The sequence below is a fragment of the Haliotis cracherodii genome, unplaced genomic scaffold, assembly GCF_022045235.1.
Source record: "Haliotis cracherodii isolate W230 unplaced genomic scaffold, xgHalCrac1.p SCAF_1, whole genome shotgun sequence".
Taxonomy (NCBI): Eukaryota; Metazoa; Mollusca; class Gastropoda; order Lepetellida; family Haliotidae; genus Haliotis; species Haliotis cracherodii.
The window spans coordinates 5,658,209-5,681,468 of NW_027266264.1; the positions used below are offsets into that span (position 1 = coordinate 5,658,209).

The 23,260-nt window shown below is 39.2% G+C and overlaps 1 protein-coding gene across 3 annotated transcripts in view; it reads left to right on the forward strand.

Annotated features, from left to right (window-relative positions):
- The first annotated feature begins 250 nt into the window (after window positions 1-250).
- The window catches only part of LOC139471714 (gonadotropin-releasing hormone receptor-like), a 90,358-nt gene continuing 67,348 nt past the window's right edge, over window positions 251-23,260 (forward strand). For 2 of the 3 annotated variants that reach the window (XM_071254194.1, XM_071254209.1), the window contains exons 1-2: window positions 251-779; window positions 929-1,490. The gene's annotated coding sequence lies outside the window, so the exon portion shown is untranslated. Of the gene's footprint in view, window positions 780-928; window positions 1,491-16,763; window positions 16,836-23,260 lie in introns of all 3 variants that reach the window. The other variant, XM_071254202.1, reaches the window with a different exon arrangement.

Genomic DNA, 23,260 nt, shown 5'->3' on the forward strand with positions numbered 1-23,260 from the left:
GTGCATACAAAAAAAGCTATAAGAGTGGGTGTGCGGCTGTGTGGTGTTTGTTGTTTGTACTGTTTGTACAATATAGATGCGTTTTGTTGCAGCCTTTTGAGTACTGTAAGGCAATTTTAGTGCACTGGGCGTAATGGAGCGGTGGGATGTATGATGTGGCTGTGTAGGCACTGGTGCATTGACGCTGTGAGGCGGACTGCAGCCTGTGTTGTACGCTCGTCGTTGTATGGCATGGCTGGAATGTGTTGGTTGTCATGTGCTCGAGGCGATTGAGTGGTTGGAGTGATGGCGTGGCTGTCACATGGTTGGTTGACGCGATGGTGTCAGTGGTTGTCATGTGGTTGACGCGATGGCGTCAGTGGTTGTCTTGTGGTTGACGCGATGGTGTAGTATTCATGTAGCTGAGGTGATGATGGGGTTGTGTCTGATTGAGGCGATTGTGTGGTTGTCATGTGGTTGACGCGATGTTGTCGTAGTCATGTAGCTGAGGTGATGATGTGGTTGTGTCTGATTGAGGCGATGGTGTGGTTGACGCGATTGTGTGGTTGTCACATAGTTAAAGTGATGTTTTGGTTGTCATGTGAATGAAGCGATGGTGTGGTTGTCATGTAGTTGAAACGATTGGTGTTGTGATGTAGTTGAGGCGATTGTGTGTTTATCATGTGGTTGTGTCTGGTTGAGGCGATGCTGTGGTTGTCATGTGGTGGTGGCGATGTGTTTGAGACAAATGAGATGTGGATAAACTGTGATGTTGAACTAAAGGTTCGGTTGATGAAGTGGTAATGATAAAGCTACGTGCTTTTCCATATGTTAATTAACAAACGGAATTAAATATTAAAGCTTTCCGTTAATATATCCTTACAACTAGTACAACAATCTCAAATTATGCCAGGCGGTCCAAAGTCAATAATGATTTAATCCGGTGTAGGTGATCCCTCGTGTGTATCTTCTGGGCTACAACTTCGTCCGGCGCCGCAGCTATCCAGCGCTGTGCAAACAAGTAGAAGATGCGATGTGCCAGCGCTTATTGAACACTGCGAGTGATCAGGTAGCCTTCTGGCCTCATTGACTGAGCCAATGCTACTCGGGTTGAATCGACAATGCCATCGGTCCGTGAAGTAACCAAGCTGCCACAGTAGTATGACTGAGTGAGAGCGAGCACACGGACTAACGCGAGCGCTGCTCCTGGGGCTCCAACGCTACACAACTTTCTTGCAACTTGTGTGAGTTGCAGCAACTTTATGCTTTCGAACGTTCCACAAATGTTCAGGATTACCTTTAACGGCTACTGAAGTAACTGTGGTGACGATCAATATTAACTGGAGAACAGAACATTGGGATTATTCGGAAGCTATATACGCGAAGCGTCGTAGTTACCCGAGTGGATTCGTCTACACCAGGAGGAGTATTTAGTTTATTCGGATACATAAACCTGAGGTTCGCTTCTGTTTAAAGTGATTTCAGAGAGCGGGAACTCGCCGAACCAGAAGGTAAATTTAACACCTGTTTTCCAGTTGATTGATAATGTTGATTGTTTATATAGACAAACAAGTCAAATATATAGCACGTTTTTTACTGTTTAGTTTGTACTTCAGTGTTTCCGTGATATCTATTTGCAAAGTAAAAACGCGATTACACTGGCGTATGTAAACTATTGCAAGAAAGGTTGTCTATGCAGCGAAGATATAACTGATATTATGTTATTCACATATGATTGATACTTGTGTCGTTATTTTCATAATTATAGATTACCTTCTACAGATCATCATATGTCTAAAGTGTAAATAATAGCGACAAAACCATTTCTTTAATTTTATGAAGTCTCTGCTATAGCAGGGCCCATTGTACGAGTCCGACTATATCGTGAGCAATTTGCAACATGCGCACGCGTCATTCCTCATTTATATGTATGCAGTTGGTTAAAATTGGGTGTGGCAGATACATTTATCCCTGAAATTCTTATCACGACTGTAAACATATATTTGCTTAAATATATTTCACTGACACTTTAACTAACCCTCCGGGCTAACGATGCATGGACTTGATCTCTCTGCGTGCCGTGTTTTAGTACGGCCATAAGAGGATTCCTCACGTTTGAAACTCAAGGCACTTGTTTATTTTTTTCAGGTTACCTTTCACTTAATTATTTGTCGGTTCAATCTTTAGGATCTACATGTGCATTTAATACGAGACCCATGGCCTTGTAAAGGCTCTGTAGATTGACAACTAATTCGACGGCTTTTACGATGGTAAACTTACAAGCGTATCCACACGAAAATCTGACTGAACGCATTCAGATGCGCCACACGGATAGTGCGTTGGTCGTATACAAACAGACGTATCGGGCAACTTTTGTTAGTGAGATCTAACTCGAATACTGTGGTGGTTAAATATACAGATGTACCGGGGCAACAAATGTATGTGCTCGAACACGGATAGTGTGACGGTTATACCCAGGGCTACCATACAATAGCAACATATTAAGAGCTGCAACCAGGATAGTGTGACGGTTATACCCAGGGCTACCATACAATAGCAACATATTAAGAGCTGCAACCAGGATAGTGTGACGGTTATACCCAGGGCTACCATACAATAGCAACATATTAAGAGCTGCAACCAGGATAGTGTGACGGTTATACCCAGGGCTACCATACAATAGCAACATATTAAGAGCTGCAACCAGGATAGTGTGACGGTTATACCCAGGGCTACCATACAATAGCAACATATTAAGAGCTGCAACCAGGATAGTGTGACGGTTATACCCAGGGCTACCATACAATAGCAACATATTAAGAGCTGCAACCAGGATAGTGTGACGGTTATACCCAGGACTACAATACAATAGCAACATATTAAGAGCTGCAACCAGGACAGTGTGACGGTTATACCCAGGGCTACCATACAATAGCAACATATTAAGAGCTGCAACCAGGATAGTGTGACGGTTATACCCAGGGCTACCATACAATAGCAACATATTAAGAGCTGCAACCAGGATAGTGTGACGGTTATACCCAGGGCTACCATACAATAGCAACATATTAAGAGCTGCAACCAGGATAGTGTGACGGTTATACCCAGGACTACAATACAATAGCAACATATTAAGAGCTGCAACCAGGACAGTGTGACGGTTATACCCAGGGCTACCATACAATAGCAACATATTAAGAGCTGCAACCAGGATAGTGTGACGGTTATACCCAGGGCTACCATACAATAGCAACATATTAAGAGCTGCAACCAGGATAGTGTGACGGTTATACCCAGGGCTACCATACAATAGCAACATATTAAGAGCTGCAACCAGGATAGTGTGACGGTTGTACCCAGGGCTACCACCATACAATAGCAACATATTAAGAGCTGCAACCAGGATAGTGTGGGGTGCTAATTATGTAGGCGGTCTCACACGGATAGAGTGGCAGTTATACATACAGGGCTGCCATGGCAACACATTTATATGCACTCACACGGATAGTGTGACGGTTACACACACACACAAACACGCACGCACGCACGCACGCACGCACGCACATACATACATACATACATCGTTGAAATATAGTTACACTTTCCTAAATAATGTTTTGAGAACATTTTCTGTTATTTGTAAAATCTTTATACGTGCGTGCGTGTGTGTAGCTGCCTGTACTAACCTAAACTATAGACCCAGTATACTGACTCCAAGCCGTCAGTCCTTGTTTTATCCCCGCCCAGGGTACAACACTAACCATCTTCAAACGTCTTTTGGTATGACGCGGCTGGGGAACGAACTCCCGACCTTCTGCTCTCCGGGGTACAAGTGTATGAGGCCACACAGAAATGCGAAATAGACATGGTAATTTCTTTCCACTTTCCTCAGATGATCATCTATGTATGTATATTGTGTAAGAAATAAACATTCGACTATGGCAAAAACCGTGCTGAATCTGCAGTATGTTTCTCAGGATAATTCGCCGACATATCTGTAATTTTATAAATCTCAACACTGGTTCAGCACATTGTCTCAACGATGCCCTAAGTGTTCACGAAATATTAATCAAAGAACAGTTCGACCTTTTGTCCCCATCCTGGGGACTCTTTGTTCTAGTTCTCCCTGTAGCGGTACAGATCTGTACATAACGATATAATGGAGACAGCACAGCTCTGATTGGTGTAAAAGCTGGAAGTCCCGTGCCCCACGAATACCAGTAACGCTTACACGAAAGGAAGGGCGACTCATTTATTTCTTTGATGGAGTTCAGATCTAATGGGTTCTAGTTACCCAACTATTTGTAGTTTGTAGATGGATTCTTGCAAGATATGGTCTTGGACACCTGCGTTTACACATTTTTGAAAATATAATTTCCGTGCTACATCGATCTGTTGGATATCAAAGCATTCCGTCTATTCAGAATAACACGCATAGTTTCATTCAAAATGATTCAGCTTAACCATTCGATGATATCAAACGTTATGGCGGACTGAAATGCTTTCATAGACGGATATACGTACTCCTTGGTGTTATGGTAAGTCTATTAACGTTCCAAGGCATATGCCTCTTACAATCTATGTATAATTCATTTCCATGCTGGTAACGGACATTTCGTTATGACGCTTAAACGTGTAAGAGTTTCAAGCACGCAAGTTATCCTCCGTATTCAATGAATGTGCTTCATCTCTTTTGTGCTGCTGTCGATTGTGTTTCATTTGGATAAGGGTAAGAATATTTCAGGCGTAGTGACCCTGAAGGCAGTAAAGCAATGTGTGCGTTTCTCTACCTGTGTCTTTAAATTGAACCAGGCTTTGTATGTAGAACCGGCTGAGACCACTTTGGTTTGGCTGAGACAGGCTGTATTCATTTGTATTAAACATATTCTTACAATACCGAGGTCTTCCCGACGGTAGGCATTTACACCTTCATGCCCCCGAAAGAGAACCCACTGGCTGGCTCCTATCAACTTGAATGTATATTATCATCGTTATCGCTAGGAAAAAGAAATATATGAATACGGACATACGCTATCTACCCCATTATGTCGTAAACACCAGTTAATTTTTGCAAATTGGTTACCATGTGGACTAAAGCGATGAAAATTAAAGCTGACGCCGCTTGAGCAATGTTTAATGTGTAATACCGATGCATACCATTTGGTATAAACACAAACATAATGATTCGACATGAAAAGTGGCTTGGTCTAATATGTTCGGCTTTGAATTGTACAGATTGACATGCATGTACATTCATTGCCAACAGACAGTTTAACGTGTCATGATGGCGAAATACATGGGATAAAACAGTGTCTGAGTTATGTTCAGTTCTATAAACATTGGTATATGATAGGTACAGATCAGTTATATTTAAATTCTAGGTTGGAAGAAAACCTCAAACTTCACTAACCCCTTCCCTTTTCCTCATTTTCATCAAGGCGAAATATGTGTCTTCACAGACCGCAAAAAAAGGTGACAGATAATAATACATTTTATTGAATTATCGTGAAGGAATGTCGGAAGGCTTAATAAATGGATGTAATCAATCTAATGATATCGACAAAGGGATCACACACGGCATTAAAACAACATTTGTGCTATTTTAAGCTTGTCTGTCGTCAGTCATTATCAATCAAATAAACCTTGGGTTTTCAAACTAAGTACTTTTCGGATAATGCAGCTGAACACATGTATACCACAATGTTACTCCAATATCGTTTTAAGAAGTTAAACTAAAGAGATTTTGATACAGACTAAGAAAGGCAATGCATGGTATTATTATTCAGTCTCAGGGTGTACAAGCACATTCAGCTTGTAAAATCTCGGAAGCTTCCCTCGTGACAAATGTAACGAATTCACAAGTTAAAATATTGTTTTTTGTGAGACTAAGATCTAGCCATCAGACTTTTGGCAGGGTAAATCAGGGTCAATTGTTATAAGCACGTGACGTCACTTTAAAAAAATGACATCATAATATCCATACAGGCTGACCAATCGTTTAATGTTAGTCGGCCAGTCTGATAGCTAGATATTTTATGCTGGAACCTGTTTGCCCTATGAGAATCTGGTACGTTTCCACGAAGGGAAACGTGACTCATGTTTTTCGTTGATAAAGTTCAGAGCTAATGGGTTCTAGTCACCTTTCTATTTGTAGTTGATGGATTCTTGTAAGATAATGATCTGAGACACCTACGTTACTCTTACATATTTAAAAAACAACAACTTTGAGGATATAATTTACGTGCTACATCGGCTGCATAGAAAAGCATCCCGGTTATTTAGAAAAAAACATGTGTGGTTTCATTCAAAATGAATCAGCTTAACCATTCGAAATATATCAAATGTTATGGCGGACTTATGATGCATGAAGTATGGAAATGATTAAATCGACAAATGTAATACTTGTTGGTTTTATGGTAGGTTGTTCCAAGGTATATGTGAATATGGAAAGGGTCTTTATCGGATTTATTTTACAAGGCGGCGACTGTTAGATTCGTTAACGAGTACCAATAAATGATGTTACGTGTTTTTCTGGCGATTTTTTGCATTATTGCATGGTGAGTTTTGTCAAGAATACTTGAAATAATTTTAGGCTCTCTTCATGAAACTATATTTAGTTCATTAAACATTTCATATCAATAGGCTGTGGGCAATAAAGTTTGTGCCATTGAAGCAGGAGGAATATAATCAACAATTTCCATCTCGAGATATTTAATTAGTTTAGTCAATTCATTTAAGAACATCATGTCTCATTACAAACGAACTGGCAAAATGTCATTGCTATGAAAATACATTCTTAAATGTGTCGGTTTTGTACCGATTATGAGGAAAGAGTCTGGGTAAACCAATACACGAAATTTCATTCAAATGTTCAAGTTAGTTTCACTCAAATGAACTACTAGTATATTAGGTATCCTGAGAACTGTAGATGCCACATGGCTGTATGGACGTCCTCAGATAGCCTGGCTTTGTCAATCCAATTGCTTCTATCTCAGTGCTTTGCAATTGCATACCCAAATCGTATCGTCAAGGGCATAATAGTTTCTAGGCAACTCTTCCTATACTCACTTGGTTAACAAGCAGTTGTAACCGATAGTCCATTCTGTGCTGGGAAAAAGGACAGGTTTGGACTACGATATTTTATTTTACTTAAATACAAAGCATAACACTTTAGGTTCAATTTATAGCTTTTTATATATTTTAAAGAAACATGCAGGTAAGGTGCCTCCTCGACACAGATCGCTTCGTACTTACGTTAAATAAGATATGAAGGAACCTTTTCTTACCTTGTATACTTATTTGAATTATTTAGACTGTTCTGTTACAAATTTATAAAACATTATTTATGTTAAGCACTGTACCCTGTAATCAATGCTTAACATTGTTGAGTCCCAGTAGATTTATATTATGGTTGAGAATTGGAATATATTCTTCATTATGAGAAAGAAGGTCACGGTCCGTGTCTTTATCCACAGTATTTGTATCCAGTAATTTCGTTAAGGACATGAAGACAATTCTTATTTTTACACATCTCTCGTTAATCAGGGGTTGTCTACCTAATAAAATTTTCATTCAAATCAGGATGTTCAATTTCGTCAACTGCCAGAGTGTTGACATTGGGTTGCAAAATCACCGAATATCATGGATCCAAAAATAGATTTGAACTGTCTCGTCGTTAATGAATCATAGACATGCCTTTCCTGTCAAATCCAAGATGGCAATAATCAATATTAGCGTCCATACTAAACGTTCAATGAAGGCGAAAAAAATGTAATTTGGTTTCTATTTTAACATCCCCTTCGAATTCAGTTCACCAGATAAGTAATAAGATAAGGTTGAATGGAGAACATTATGTGGTCATGGGTGGTTAATATTCGCTGTAATCCTTAGTTTAAAGTAGGTTATTGATGTGTAAACTATTTGCTACAAGAAAGCTATCGACCATCGTGCGCGATTTAATAATTTAAATATCTTTTCTTTCTGTGGCCAGGTATCAATGTAGCATTAGGTACAGTTTCTACATTGTCACATGCTCCGTCTGGTAGAAGTGTAACATTAGGTACAGTTTCTACATTGTCACATGCTCCGTCTGGTAGAAGTGTAACATTAGGGACAGTTCTCACAGTGTCACATGCTCCGTCTGGTAGACGTGTAACATTAGGGACGGTCCTCACAGTGTCACATGTTCCGTTTAGTAGACGTGATACCTTAGGGACATATCTCACAGTGTGACGTGCTCCGTCTGGTAGACGTGTAACGTTAGGGACGGTTCTCATAGTGTGACGTGCTATGACAGGTAGAAGTGTAACATTAGGGACATATCTCACAGTGTGACGTGCTCCGTCTGGTAGACGTGTAACGTTAGGGACGGTTCTCACAGTGTCACATGTTCCGTTTAGTAGACGTGATACGTTAGGGACATATCTCACAGTGTGACGTTCTCCGTCTGGTAGACGTGTAACGTTAGGGACGGTTCTCACAGTGTGGCGTTCTGTGGCTGATAGACGTGTAACATTAGGGATAGTTCTCAGTGTGACGTGCTCTGTCTGTTAGACGTGTAACATTAGGGAAATATCCAACAATGTGACATGCTCTGTCCGTTAGACGTGTAACAATAGGGACGGTTCTCACAGTGTAGCGTTCTGTTGCTGATAGACGTGTAACATTAGGGACAGTTCTCACAGTGTGGAGGTACTGTAAGTCCCCATGGTCCCCAGTATGGTGATCTATCTTCAGTGGTTGACGATCAATAGCCCGTTTTTATCATATCTTGTGTATTGTTACATCTTTTTACAGTTCCATGCTAGTTTTATGTTCATATCTGTGATAGTCTAGTTTGTTTTACTGTCCTTTGTTGACAGGTTTTTATATTGTCAAAATGTATTTGTATAAATCTATCTCGTCACTATATGGCTGAAATATTGCCGATGTGACGTAAAGCATTAACTCACTCACTCACTCTCACAGTGTGACGTGCTCTGTCTGTTAGACTTGTAACATTAGGGAAATATCCCACAATGTGACATGCTCTGTCCGTTAGACGTGTAACAATAGGGACGGTTCTCACAGTGTAGCGTGCTGTGGCTTGTAGGAGAGTAACATTAGGGACTGTTCTCACAGTGTGACATGCTGTACCTGGTGGACGTGTTACATTAGGGACGGTTCGCACAGCGTGACATGCTCTTAATGGTAGAAGTTTAACATCAGGGACATATCTCACAGTGTGACACGCTCTGGCTGGTAGACGTGTAACTTTAGGTACAGTTTTTACATTGTCACATGCTCCGTCTGGTAGACGTGTAACATTAGGGACGGTTCGCACAGTGTGACATGCTCTGGCTGGTAGAAATGTGACATTAGGTACGGTTCTCAGTGTGACATGCTGTGGCTGGTACAAATGTGACATTAGGTACGGTTCTCAGTGTGACATGCTCTGGCTGGTAGAAATGTGACTTAGGTACGGTTCTCAGTTTTACATGCTCTGGCTGGTAGAAATGTGACATTAGGTACGGCTCTCAGTGTGACATGCTGTGGCTGGTACAAATGTGACATTAGGTACGGCTCTCAGTGTGACATGCTCTGGCTGGTAGAAATGTGACATTAGGTACGGTTCTCAGTGTGACATGCTCTGGCTGGTAGAAATGTGACTTAGGTACGGTTCTCAGTTTTACATGCTCTGGCTGGTAGAAATGTGACATTAGGTACGGTTCTCAGTGTGACATGCTGTGGCTGGTAGAAATGTGACTTAGGTACGGTTCTCAGTTTTACATGCTCTGGCTGGTAGAAATGTGACATTAGGGAAGGGTACTTGGTGTGACATGCTCTGGCTGGTAGAAATGTGACATTAGGGAAGGGTACTTGGTGTGACATGCTCTGGCTGGTAGCAGGAGTGACGGTTCGCACATTTTCACTATCCCTGTCTAGGTAACTATGACATAATGTCAATGCAAGAAGAGTGACAATTCCCACAGTTTGACAAACTCTATCTAGCTAACTGTTACACAACGCAAGTTCAACAGTTTGACAAAAAAAACTTTCTGATATAACACAAAATATCTACCTTGCACTTACCTTGACATGACATTCCGCTTGAACGAAGTACAATTCAATATCATTGTTGTGTTAATGATTAACCATCTCTTTGACGTTTTGTTGTCGTTGTTTTTTTTATCAAGGCAAAACAGCAATTGAAGTCAAGAATTGATTGATTGACAACTCAAATACGGAAATATAATGTTAGTTCAATAATTGTAACTATATTTTATGTTTTCCTAGGATTAACTGTTGAACATACACGTGTTGAATACACGATAGAAGTCCCTTATGAGTTAGCTCTTTAATTGTTATTGGATTGTTTGATGTTTTATGGTGGTTATAATCATAACCTTTAGAACTTCAATTAATTTAGTGCCGGGTGTTATTGCGTTATAAATAAAGCATGGCGCATAACATGAATGGCCTGACGAGTACATGGTAGGGACAAAACCAGTAACATATCTCAAATGAAACAAAATATTGGCGTAATTTATAAAAGGCGAAATTTACAGGTGCTCATGATCATGACCATTCATATTTGACACTAAAATAAAATTGTTGTCAAACTTTGAAACAGCTGGTATTTCTTTAACAGGGGCACGAACGATTAATGTTTGTAATAAATCATTTTCTACTTGCCACACCTGGCTACAAGTAATGTAGCCTTGTCAATATATCTAATGTGTCTAGGTGAGACGTCTAATGTGTCTTTCAAGGCTATACAATAAAATGTCAACAACAAATGTTACATTAGCCACTTTCGATATTACATGGGGCAATAATGTATAACGATTTTTCGGGTAACGAATTTGTTAACTTCGTTGTGCCGAATGATTCAATAATGATTATCACAACAGTGTATATTAATATTGTTGTTATAGGGCTTTTTGAAATATTTGACCTACGAAATCGAAATATTATTATTCATGAGGTTGTATTTTGTTCGGACTAATGAACAAATTACCAGGTCGTAAAATACCCAAAAAATTGGCAGTTAAAACTGTCGATTTGTTAGTTAATAAAACAATGACGTGACAAGGAGATAGTGAGACTCACAGATAGTGAGACTCTATCTAGCAAAATATGTTACATTCATGCCAACTGATCAAATACAAGGTCCTCAAATGTCATTTCCAATTCGATACGCTTGCTTGTGTTTGTTTCATGGCGTCATCATGACAAAGGACATTTGCACCATGGCTTATGACATTTCCCAGATATTCTTTTTCCTAATATTTTGAAAAAAGATTTTCCTAATATTTCGCATGCTTTTGTGTACGGGTCACATAGACATATGGCAAATGAAATAAGCCTGACTTGAAAGATTACATTGTGCAAGATATACCTGACAGTGTTCATGTTACAACAAGTAGCCCCATTAATGCCAACCCCTCTCACAAAAAACACGTATACCAAGAGCGGAGATTACTTTGTCAAAAGCATATGTATGTTGCACGGCTTATTTGTCTGTATGGTTGAAATATCTGTCGGGTTACAGATCATCAATTAGCATATGATATGCCCGGCGAGAAGCGTAGATCAGGGTAGTGCCCGGCAATATTACCTTAATTTTGAGGTCAGAAAAGAACTGAAAGAACATTCTTGTGGTAAATCATCGCTATGATTCAGTGGGGCGTTCTTACGTATAATGCATATCGGGTTGGAGGAATTTGGGTGAGGTTTACTTTGTTTGACATCTGTGTGTTCGTATGATTATTTATCACCGCATATCTGTGAGCATGACATATATACATTTGATGAGTATGTGGTTTTGAAACCTATTTAATGTGCTGTTTATATATCGTGTGGTTATGTTGTACTTTCACGTCAAATCTAAACGATTATATTTCACATTCAAACATTCAAAGGAATATATACTTCAAATTCATTGCATCTGGTAACCAGCTTATTACTGACGTAAGCGTTTAGGGTATGAAACAGTCGGCCATATGGTGTACACGTCTAACCGCATAGTATGCGCCTTGCAACAACAATAGCATATACTTATATACTACAGTGAAGTACTCGATGTTAAGGTTAACGATAATGGCATATTTGGTTTTAAATAATTGATCAAATTGATATCAACCAGGCACGCACCTGTGGAATATTATACACATTGAGTTTCTGCATATTTATCAGTCAACGTATGAATGAGGTTTGCTCGACAAGCGATCCGTTGCATATATTCATACACATGAGGTTTGCCCTGAAGGTATCGACATCATGCTTGACATGATCCGTTGCATATAGTCATACTCATGAGGTTTGCCCTGAAGGTATCGACATCATGCTTGACAAGCGATCCGTTGCATATAATCATACTCATGAGGTTTGCCCTGAAGGTATTGACATCATGCTTGACATGCGATCCGTTGCATATATTCATACTTATGAGGTTTGCCCTCAAGGTATCGACAACATGTTCTACGTGGCAGATGAAACCTTTCCGGTTACATCCGGTGGTGTGTCTATCTTGTGCGTCGGGGCTGTAGGATAGCCTAGTGGTTGCAGCGTTCGAAGGCCTGGATTGATACGAATTCCCCACATGGTTACAATGAAAGAAGCCAATTAATGATTCACCCCACGGTGATATTGTTGGAATATTGCTAAACATAAACCTTTCACTCCTCGTGGTTCGTATTCCCGACGGGCGGTCGGGTAGCCTAGTGGTTAAAGCGTTCGCCCGTCACGCCGAAGACAGGGTTCGATTCCCGACATGGGTACAATGTGTGAAGCCCATTTCTGGTGTCACCCGCCGTGATATTGCTGGAATATTGCTCAAAGCTGCGTAAAACCATTCTCACTCACTCATATTCCCGATAGTTTACGAATGAACACATACTTGCTGGACTATATACATCAGATAAATAGATTGGATATGAGTATACAGAGCATTTTCTTTCATTTTGTGTTCATCGAGATGAACACAACAATCTTTTATCGCGTCACAAATTTATTATTTGCATGTTATGAAACATCTAGGACTAATACATAATTAAACTTCGGAAATCAAATTATTTAATAAAATTCAAATTCATGCTATCTGTGATAAATGGCTGAATTGTCTACGGGACTTAAATTTCAACTTACTCTCAGAGTCTTGAGATAATACAGAATGTTCTTAAATCGATAAAATACCAATACTCGGTGATTTTTATTCCATTGTAATCACGACTTTATGTTCTAAATTGACATACCAACAGTTTAGAACATTGTGAACATTAATGTTACATAGTTTACGTTTTGCAACGCATGGAACACCATTGTAATAATTATGATAAAAAAGCAAATGTTTCTATGAAGAGACGTTTAATAACTTAATATATAACCTATATGTACTATGCCTTTACAGTTTGCTTTACGTCCCTATTCATGCGCTTTGTTAAATATGGCCATATGGTCCAATCCTGCGATCAAATAGTCATCTGACAGTCTACAAGAATCTGTCAAGCGAACTCTTTGTCTGGATGCATAATACTTAAGAGTAATTTGATCCCAGTCATTGAGAGACAATTTATGGCATTATTCCGCCATGGCAGCTTATTTTGAAAGACCTGTTATGACGGCCTGAATGACAAATGCGAAACTGAATAAAATTTGTGTGGTAGTCTGACAAGAAGATACCTTACTGCACTGTCGACCGTTGAAACAGGGCACGAAAACAACTACGTCTTAGCTGTAATACAAAACTGGAGAAGCATCATTAGAGATGATGAGAGAGAGAGAGAGAGAGAGAGAGAGAGAGAGAGAGAGAGAGAGAGAGAGAGAGAGAGAGAGAGAGAGAGAGAGAGTATGCTGCAGTTTAACGTATTCTCTTCTCAGACATGGCATGCTGGCTCCGAGTCGACCAGTTCATGTTTTATATCCTCAAAGGGAAACAACATTACAACTCTCAGTCTTTGTGCCGGCGCCGTTTTAATTAGCCCGCGTAATTACCAGATGAAAATCAGCTTCAGCGACCCAACAAACTGGTTCTTCGGACCACCTCTTTGACAGCGAGGGGGAGTCCCCATAAATCTTTCACCACGCAAAATCCGTCAGCGTGTGTAAATGTGTATGTACAATTATGTAGTATACAGCACATACGTGTACGTATTTTGTTTGCAACAATGATATTAAGTTCCTTCTCTCAAAACAGCAACGACCCTTAAATTTCACATTTTGTAGTAGCGAAGTTTGTTGCCGCCTGTTCGTTTACTTAATTCTCGGAGAGGGGGTGGTGGTGGTACTATTTTTATTGTACATTATTTTATGTTGTAGCATAACCCCTTTAAGTGGTTAGTGTATTAATCAACAACGAAAACACATGTCAGTTTGGCTGTAGCTTTTTACTGAAAACCTTTGTTGTGATATACGGCTTCTCATTCCTCTGACAGGCTGCGCAGCAAGCATAGCGCCGAACACAAGTCCAACCAGTCGAAATTATGGTCCATAATAAGCACATTTTAAATCCATATTTCAAGACTTTCGAACTTGGAGTGTTGTTTCCCTTTAATGACGGACAGCGAAACATCAAGTACCATCCTTTTACGTCTTTTGTTATGATGCAGCTGGGATCGAACGAACCACCGGCCGGCCGCTCTCTGTGCGAACTCTCTAACCACTCTATTCAGACTGAGTATAATTACAAGAAGATACTATTTGTAGCGTATGATGACCACGAACGGTACTTTAGGGGCCATTCAATCACGTAATATATAATTATTAGCCATGGTGACCCCGCTATTTTCCACCGTCATAGTCTGACACAGTTAGTTTAACTATTCAATCACGTTTCTTAGAAAATCAGATTGCATTACACACTCCCGTTTACTACATAATTTGGTTCGTGCAATCAGAATATATTATTGCTTTAGAGTTTGCGTTCAGTGGTATTGATCATCCAGTAAACCACGTTTATAACGAACACGCTTCTTATGGACTGGCGAATATAACGAACTGGTTTTTAGGTCCCTGCCATTTGCTGTATAGATGCTTATAACGAACTACGGTTATAACGAACTAAAATTTGAGTTCGCTATAGCCGTAGTGTACTGTATTTGTCTCACGTGTTGCCTTACGTGTGTAACATGCGTTTGAGAAGGAGCGATACGCGTGCTGACCTTTGCTTTCGCCAAGAACATTATGTTACATCTTTGCAGTTATACCAAAGCGCGTCGGCGTGATGTGGAAGGAAAGGCCGTAGGTCTTAGACATTTACCACTTTTGTGAAACCCAAAAGCACGGGTATTTTGACGAAAAGATGTTCAGAGGTTTCTAACGCGCCGAAGGGAAGCAATTCCACACAGAGATTTGTGGTTCTTTGACATCTGGGTCACCATTGCCCCCAGTAGTAGTAGTAGTAGTAGTAGTAGTAGTAGTAGTAGTAGTCAATATGGTCGTAATTGCTAATGTTTGAGTGGTAGCAGCTGCGACATATTCATAGACATCGTCAATGAATATTCCTCGCAACAGAGTTTCACTGAAAATAAACGACAGCTGTTGTACTACCATACATATATGAAAGGCACAGAACAGCTTGCAACTGGCCCTCCAAGTATACAGTAGGTTTCAACATTGATCGTCCTCCCTGCTGACTGAAAAACTTTTGGAGCTCGCAGCTGCAGTAAACGTGTGCAGAAACGTAGCCCTGTGTTTCTGGTGTTTGTTGTTTAACGCCGCACTCAGCAATATTCCTCCAACTGGCTTTTTTACAGCGGTGTGTACAAATCCGACTCTGGACCAGACAATCCTGTGATTGACATCATGAGCATCAATCTGCGCCAATGGGATACGATGGATTACATGCATCAACCTGGTCAGCGAGCCTCACCACCCGATGCCGTCAGTCGCCTCTTACGACCAGCAGGGGTTGCTGAAGACCATTTTTAACTCCGTTTTCACTGTGTAGAAAAATATTATCGTGATTACCTGTTTATATTGCGTTCCCGCGAATGAAAACTGATCTAGTCCACAGTTAATTATGGGCATAATGAGAGCATGTTATAACAAAATATGCTGTTTATGAGGTACCTTAGAGTCATAGTATATACATTGAGATGTATATATTCGCAACGAGTCTGGGCAAACGAAGACGACGGTTGAATCTCACCAGAGTATATTAATATCTTAATAGTTTATTTCAGTATAAAGGCCACAGGCCCAAGTACAACATAGATACGTGTATTTTATGCAAGGTTGTCGTACAGTAACAAGGGTACAGAGTACAAATTAGAATTATAATAATGAAGAACTTAAAGATAGGGCATCTTTTATGTATTTAACACAAAATGACAAGGTTTCAGTGTTAGGGGTTTGTAGTTCTCAGAGAATATTTGTTTTGTAAGGTAGTGTTGGAAAAATATGCGTGTCTAAAAATATCATAAGTTGGGCATACTAAGAAAAAAGTGTAACTCATCCTCTACAACATGTTTATGAACAAGGACAAAAATCTAAGGTTTCTAGCTACACTCTCCCTCCGACCTATATTTTTCATAATTTGTAATTATCCAATTATTAATGTAAAATATCTTCTTTGGTGCAGCAAACTTGAAGCAAATATGGTTCAAATGCGAAAGTTGGCCTAATAGTGGAGTAAAAATGTAAATTCAAATGCTCATTTAACTTTGAAAAAAGAGATTGAACACAACGGTCTTTAACTCTTTTTGGAAATTCTAAAAGAAATCAATCTACGTTTCCGACACTTTATGTCGGCTATACTGACAAACAACACCTAAGGTCATTGTAACATGACATTCTTCTTTCAGGATGTTTGTGAAAGTGGCTGTAGGCGACAGAGGACGCCGCCGAAGTGCTGCATACAAAATTCACCCAGACACGTAATTACAAAATGAATAGAACATGTGATTCGTCGTTCAGGTGTTCATTAACGTTCAGCAGTGTATGTGTCAAATTAACTGTTAATGTATATCAGCAAAAGATATCAGCAGTTCAATTGAATTAATGTGTGCATTAAGCACCGGCAGACTAATTCTCCCCTTTGAACATAATGCTTCCGATTTTCCACAAATCAGCATCCGATTCAGGCAGTTCCAATTAGGTAACGCAGACACTTGGAGCCTGAACGCCATTCTTGTGTGAATACATTATACATAGAGGAAGATGCCGCAACTAGCATAGTTCGCACAGAGGAAGCGGTACTGTTTTAAAGATACATCGCTATTGATGTTTCACGTCAATATATGCGTGGAGTTCGTTTGTAAGGAACATTACCTACACAACACCTATGTTGTATCGCTAACGATTCCTAATGGAATAACCTTGTTCAATTATGGCCAAGGGGTTCACATAATGAGAGTACAACACCATAACATCCGTGGCTGTTTTATATATGTATCTATTGTACCTTGTTCAGACTTTGTAATGGTTTCGTGATGGGAAATGATGTGAATTCAAAGAAAACCCTTTTAAAAATGAAACTTGTGCACGGATCCGGATTTGTATAGTCGTCGCACTACCAAACACACTGGGTTAACTGAAAGTGTTAGGGGCAACTCGGGGCCTTTCCCTTTTCTGAAGAGATATCATGGTTCTTACGAACTGTCCTGTTCAGCGAGTATAATCACTTGCGAAGACCTGAATGTTTCCATGTTGTTGACAAACTTTTGTTTTAGGTGGGGCATTGATAACCCAGTTATCTCATGCTCCGAATTTCTTTGAGTGTGCAAAAATGCATTTCTTAGCTGTTCAAGGACCCGCTGATTCGCCCTGATTATGACCTTTGGTTTCTAATTGTATATGACTTTTTATCTAATAAGACCAGCTGATACTGAGGAATTTATTAACCGTGTCACCCCGCTGTTTAACTGAAATACTAACCAGGTAACGTACATTCCAACAATCTCGCTCTTAGTATTATGTAAACTTTGTCTCGCCGAGATATATAGTGGATCCTGATCAAGTAGCGTAAATGCCACCAATCTCGCCCTTAGTATTATGTACACGATGTCACGCCGATATATAACTAAGATACTAATCAAATAGCGTAAACGCCAACAATCTCGCCCTTAGTATTATGTACACTGTGTTACGCCGATATATAACGAAGATACTAATAAAGTAGCGTAAACGCCAACAATCTCGCTCTTAGTATTAAGTACACTGTGTCAATCCGATATATAACTAAGATACTAATCAAGTAGCGTAAATGCCAACAATCTCGCCCTTAGTATTATGTACACGATGTCACGCCGATATATAACTAAGATACTAATCAAGTAGCGTAAACGCCAAAAATCTCGCCCTTAGTATTATGTACACAGTGTCACTCCGATATATAACTAAGATACTAATCAAGTAGCGTAAATGCCAACAATCTCGCCCTTAGTATTATGTACACTGTGTCACTCCGATGTATAACTAAGATACTAATCAAGTAGCGTAAATGCCAACAATCTCGCCCTTAGTATTGTGTACACTGTGTTACGCCGATATACAACTAAGATACTAATCAAGTAGCGTAAATGCCAACAATCTCGCCCTTAGTATTATGTACACTGTGTCACTCCGATGTATAACTAAGATACTAATCAAGTAGCGTAAATGCCAACAATCTCGCCCTTAGTATTATGTACACTGTGTAACGCCGATATACAACTAAGATACTAATCAAGTAGCGTAAATGCCAACAATCTCGCCCTTAGTATTATGTACACTGTGTCACTCCAATGTATAACTAAGATACTAATCAAGTAGCGTAAATGCCAACAATCTCGCCCTTAGTATTATGTACACTGTGTTACGCCGATATATAACTAAGATACTAATCAAGTAGCGTAAATGCCAACAATCTCGCCCTTAGTATTATGTACACTGTGTCACTCCGATGTATAACTAAGATACTAATCAAGTAGCGTAAATGCCAACAATCTCGCCCTTAGTATTATGTACACTGTGTTACGCCGATATATAAGTAAACGAAGATACTAATCAAGTAGCGTAAATGCCAACAATCTCGCCCTTAGTATTATGTACACTGTGTCACTCCGATGTATAACTAAGATACTAATCAAGTAGCGTAAATGCCAACAATCTCGACCTTAGTATTATGTACACTGTGTCACTCCGATGTATAACTAAGATACTAATCAAGTAGCGTAAATGCCAACAATCTCGTCCTTAGTATTATGTACACGATGTCACGCCGATATATAACTAAGATACTAATCAAGTAGCGTAAATGCCAACAATCTCGCTCTTAGTATTAAGTACACTGTGTCAATCCGATATATAACTAAGATACTACTTAAGTAGCGTAAATGCCAACAATCTCGCCCTTAGTATTATGTACACGATGTCACGCCGATATATAACTAAGATACTAATCAAGTAGCGTAAATGCCAACAATCTCGCCCTTAGTATTATGTACACTGTGTCACTCCGATGTATAACTAAGATACTAATCAAGTAGCGTAAATGCCAACAATCTCGCCCTTAGTATTATGTACACTGTGTCACTCCGATGTATAACTAAGATACTAATCAAGTAGCGTAAATGCCAACAACCTCGCCCTTAGTATTATGTACACAGTGTCACTCCAATTTATAACTAAGATACTAATCAAGTAGCGTAAATGCCAACAATCTCGCCCTTAGTATTATGTACACAGTGTCACTCCAATTTATAACTAAGATACTAATCAAGTAGCGTAAATGCCAACAATCTCGATCTTAGTATTATGTACACTGTGTCACTCCAATGTATAACTAAGATACTAATCAAGTAGGGTAAATGCCAACAATCTCGACCTTAGTATTATGTACACCACTGTGTCACTCCGATATATAACTAAGATACTAATAAAGTAGCGTAAACGCCAACAATCTCGCCCTTAGTATTATGTACACGATGTGACTGGAACATCGATCAGATATCGTAAATGCCAACAATCTCGATCTTAGTATTATGTACACTGTGTCACTCCAATGTATAACTAAGATACTAATCAAGTAGGGTAAATGCCAACAATCTCGACCTTAGTATTATGTACACCACTGTGTCACTCCGATATATAACTAAGATACTAATAAAGTAGCGTAAACGCCAACAATCTCGCCCTTTGTATTATGTACACGATGTGACTGGAACATCGATCAGATATCGTAAATGCCAACAATCGCCCCTTAGTATCATGTACATTGCGAGATGATTCAAGCAACGATATTGGTCCATGTATATGCATATATCTTGGGATTGATAAAATCTAAATTAGGAAACAGTCAAACCTTAACGCTCATGATGAGTGTCATGTTGTATTTTGATTGTGTCGAATATCAACATTTTAGAGAAGAATTGATACCATAATGTATCTAATATATTCATTTGCATCTTTAATATCCTCACACAAACGTTAGGGCTATAAACATCCCACGTCTTACTTCTAAGAACAAAAGTAAAGATTTTGTAACTTGATGTGTGAGCAAGAGGCTTAAAGTACAACATGTCTTGTGTTGACTTAAATTTAAACATAATAGCTATCAGGGCATGGTATTTGATTGCTTTGTTGCAATTCGATCAAATACAGAGATTGTATTACAACAAACAGTGACAACCCCACATGAAAAACATAATAATATAATGTTTTATTAAAATGGACCTTGTAATGCATTTTTCTGAAGGAGATGTGATACATCTGCATAACACAGGTGCACGATTTCATAAGAAATAAGCATCACATGCCTTGGTATCAAGCGTCCGGTTTTAGATATATGAAAGTGTCGTGAAAGCATTCATTACGAAAAGGAGGAAGGAGTTAAGGAATTCATAGCTGCGTTTTCTGTATTGAAGATCACCTTGTGTGTCATCTTTATGTCTCTGAATGTCCTTCACGATCAAAACGTCTCCAAACCCTCACATCGTGCTGCTCTGACAGAAATGTAGAAGTTTCCTGATACCTTTAGTTTAGTTTACCTGAACTTTAACTTCACAATTCAAAATCATCAGACCAGGACACATTCGTAACACAAGCTTCAGAGCGCATTATTTGATATTATCCTGGAGAAGTCATATCAGCATGGACATAAAAACCTTCAATACGTGAGTTTTAAGGTCCATATACGAAAAGAATATAATAAAAGTACAGGCAATAAAATGTTCCGCGATTTTTTAGGTTTAAATTTGTTCCTTCTCTAACACTGTTTGTGCCAGTATTTTTGCTTTGAAATGCCTTGGGGTTGCTGGCAAAAGCTTCCGAAACATTTCTACCTACTATTGATTCTTTTGACATTCGATCAAAGGTCGTAGTTAAGGGTATTGAAGGACACATTAAGGGTTAAGAACAAAGGCCCTTAACCGTAAAGTCGGGGTGATCGGCAGCTATGTGTGTTTAATGATCAAGTGATGAGATTACAAGAGTTGTGAACTATGGAAGCGGACTGTGTCTGCCAGAGATAATTGTAAAATCCTGGTTATAGTTCTTGTGCTTCAAAGTTTTAATACATGATTAAATATTGACCACAAAAATAACGTTAACGGGGATAACTCAGTATTTGATAATATTGAAAATTTAATTTAAAAGTTCATTCATGCAATTTTGATTTTTGCTCTTATTGTGTGATGCTTAGATTTCTTTTGAAATGATTCCTGTTTAATACGATCTAGAGTAGAAAACGGAATAGCTTGATAGTTTGCTACATTTAACAATGTAATAGCACAATGTGGTCGTGAAAGTATTTAATAAACTAAATAGTTAATTTGTGTTCATGATATTTGATTGTTAGATCAAACGCTAGCTACTTTCTTATTGTCCTTGGTAGGAGAGGTACATGATTGAAAAACGACCTGCATCACATCAATGTTCTTCCAATAGCAAGCTATAGCTAACACGGCGTGATATAACTGAAATACTGATAAAAGCTATGTTAAATCAAAATCACTCACTCGCTCCTTGTAACATTAAGAAAATTAATTTGTAATAAAATGCTTTTAATCAGCTCAGGTAGACGTTTGGTTATAGACGTTCTGTGTTACTGGGTGACTGAGTTGGGTTTAACGTCAGTTTGAACAATATTCTAGTTATATCACGGCGTGTCAGTTTGATGTGGGAGGACTGCCCGAGGTGGTGCAGGTCTCAGACGTTTACCACGTTGGTTAAACCCACGAGCACGGGTATGGTGCTGACAAACCTCGGAACATAATCGGGGGGAACTGGGATTCGAACCCACAATCATAGGTTTCTTGAGTGCCTAAGGGGCACACAGCGAACTGCGGCGTATCAGTACAAAATAAATATCAGATACAACGAATAACGACGATTATCGGCGAAACATAAACCATTGATCGTAAAAGGCAAAATTATATGAATGGATCACTGACAATCAGTAACGACACCAGGTGTACATGCAAGGGTAAACGACATGATGATGGATGCCGGTAAAAATGAGAGAAATTGTCCACACATGCAAGCAAAATACGACCGCCTAACCCTTTCCATATACATAAGAAACCTTGGGAGTCCAGTGTACGATTCAGACTATATCATCAGCAGGTGTTTATGAATCACTGTCAGTTTGTGATGATACCACCTAAATATGTGTCTGAACCTACATCATGGGCACGTCAAAGACAGCACTTAATCATGCGATGTGGTCTGTTATGTATCCTTTGAGTAAATCTATCTCCTTTGATCTACAACATTACATTTATTAATGTCCAAAGGGAAGACTATTATCATGTCCCCGTTCGATTAGATGGAACATGTTGTTTCACGCAATTTGAAACTATCCGAGATGGGACAGGAACCAGAATATTTCATTTATACTTAATTATTATCGTTTACATTGTAAGCCTCGATTTCACTATGTCAAACACGGTTGTCCTGTAACATATTTAACCAGTTATCATGAGTGTAAAAAAACTAATTTAACCAGGTTTGCACCAAATGTTTTATTCCATTATACATTTAAATGTACACAGGGATGTCTTGTCAGAAGGCAGAAACCTAACTTACATGTCAATCATGTTTGTTGATAGTAACAGTAGTACTGTGTTTCGTGTTTACCACCTTGGAAGTTCACGTACATCTGTGAACAATATCTCTGTCGGGGTATACGCAAATCCTCATGATACACCCTGTGATGAGCTTACAAGTTGTCAGTGACATGTCTTTCAAAGGAATGCGTTCTCCGCGTTCAACGTACTGCAGTTTATTTCTGGATGTGACCTGATTTTGTTAACGATGTTGCCAAAACCCATAGTTAATGCCACGATAATACTGATAACTATTCTTTTACGCTATCCACACA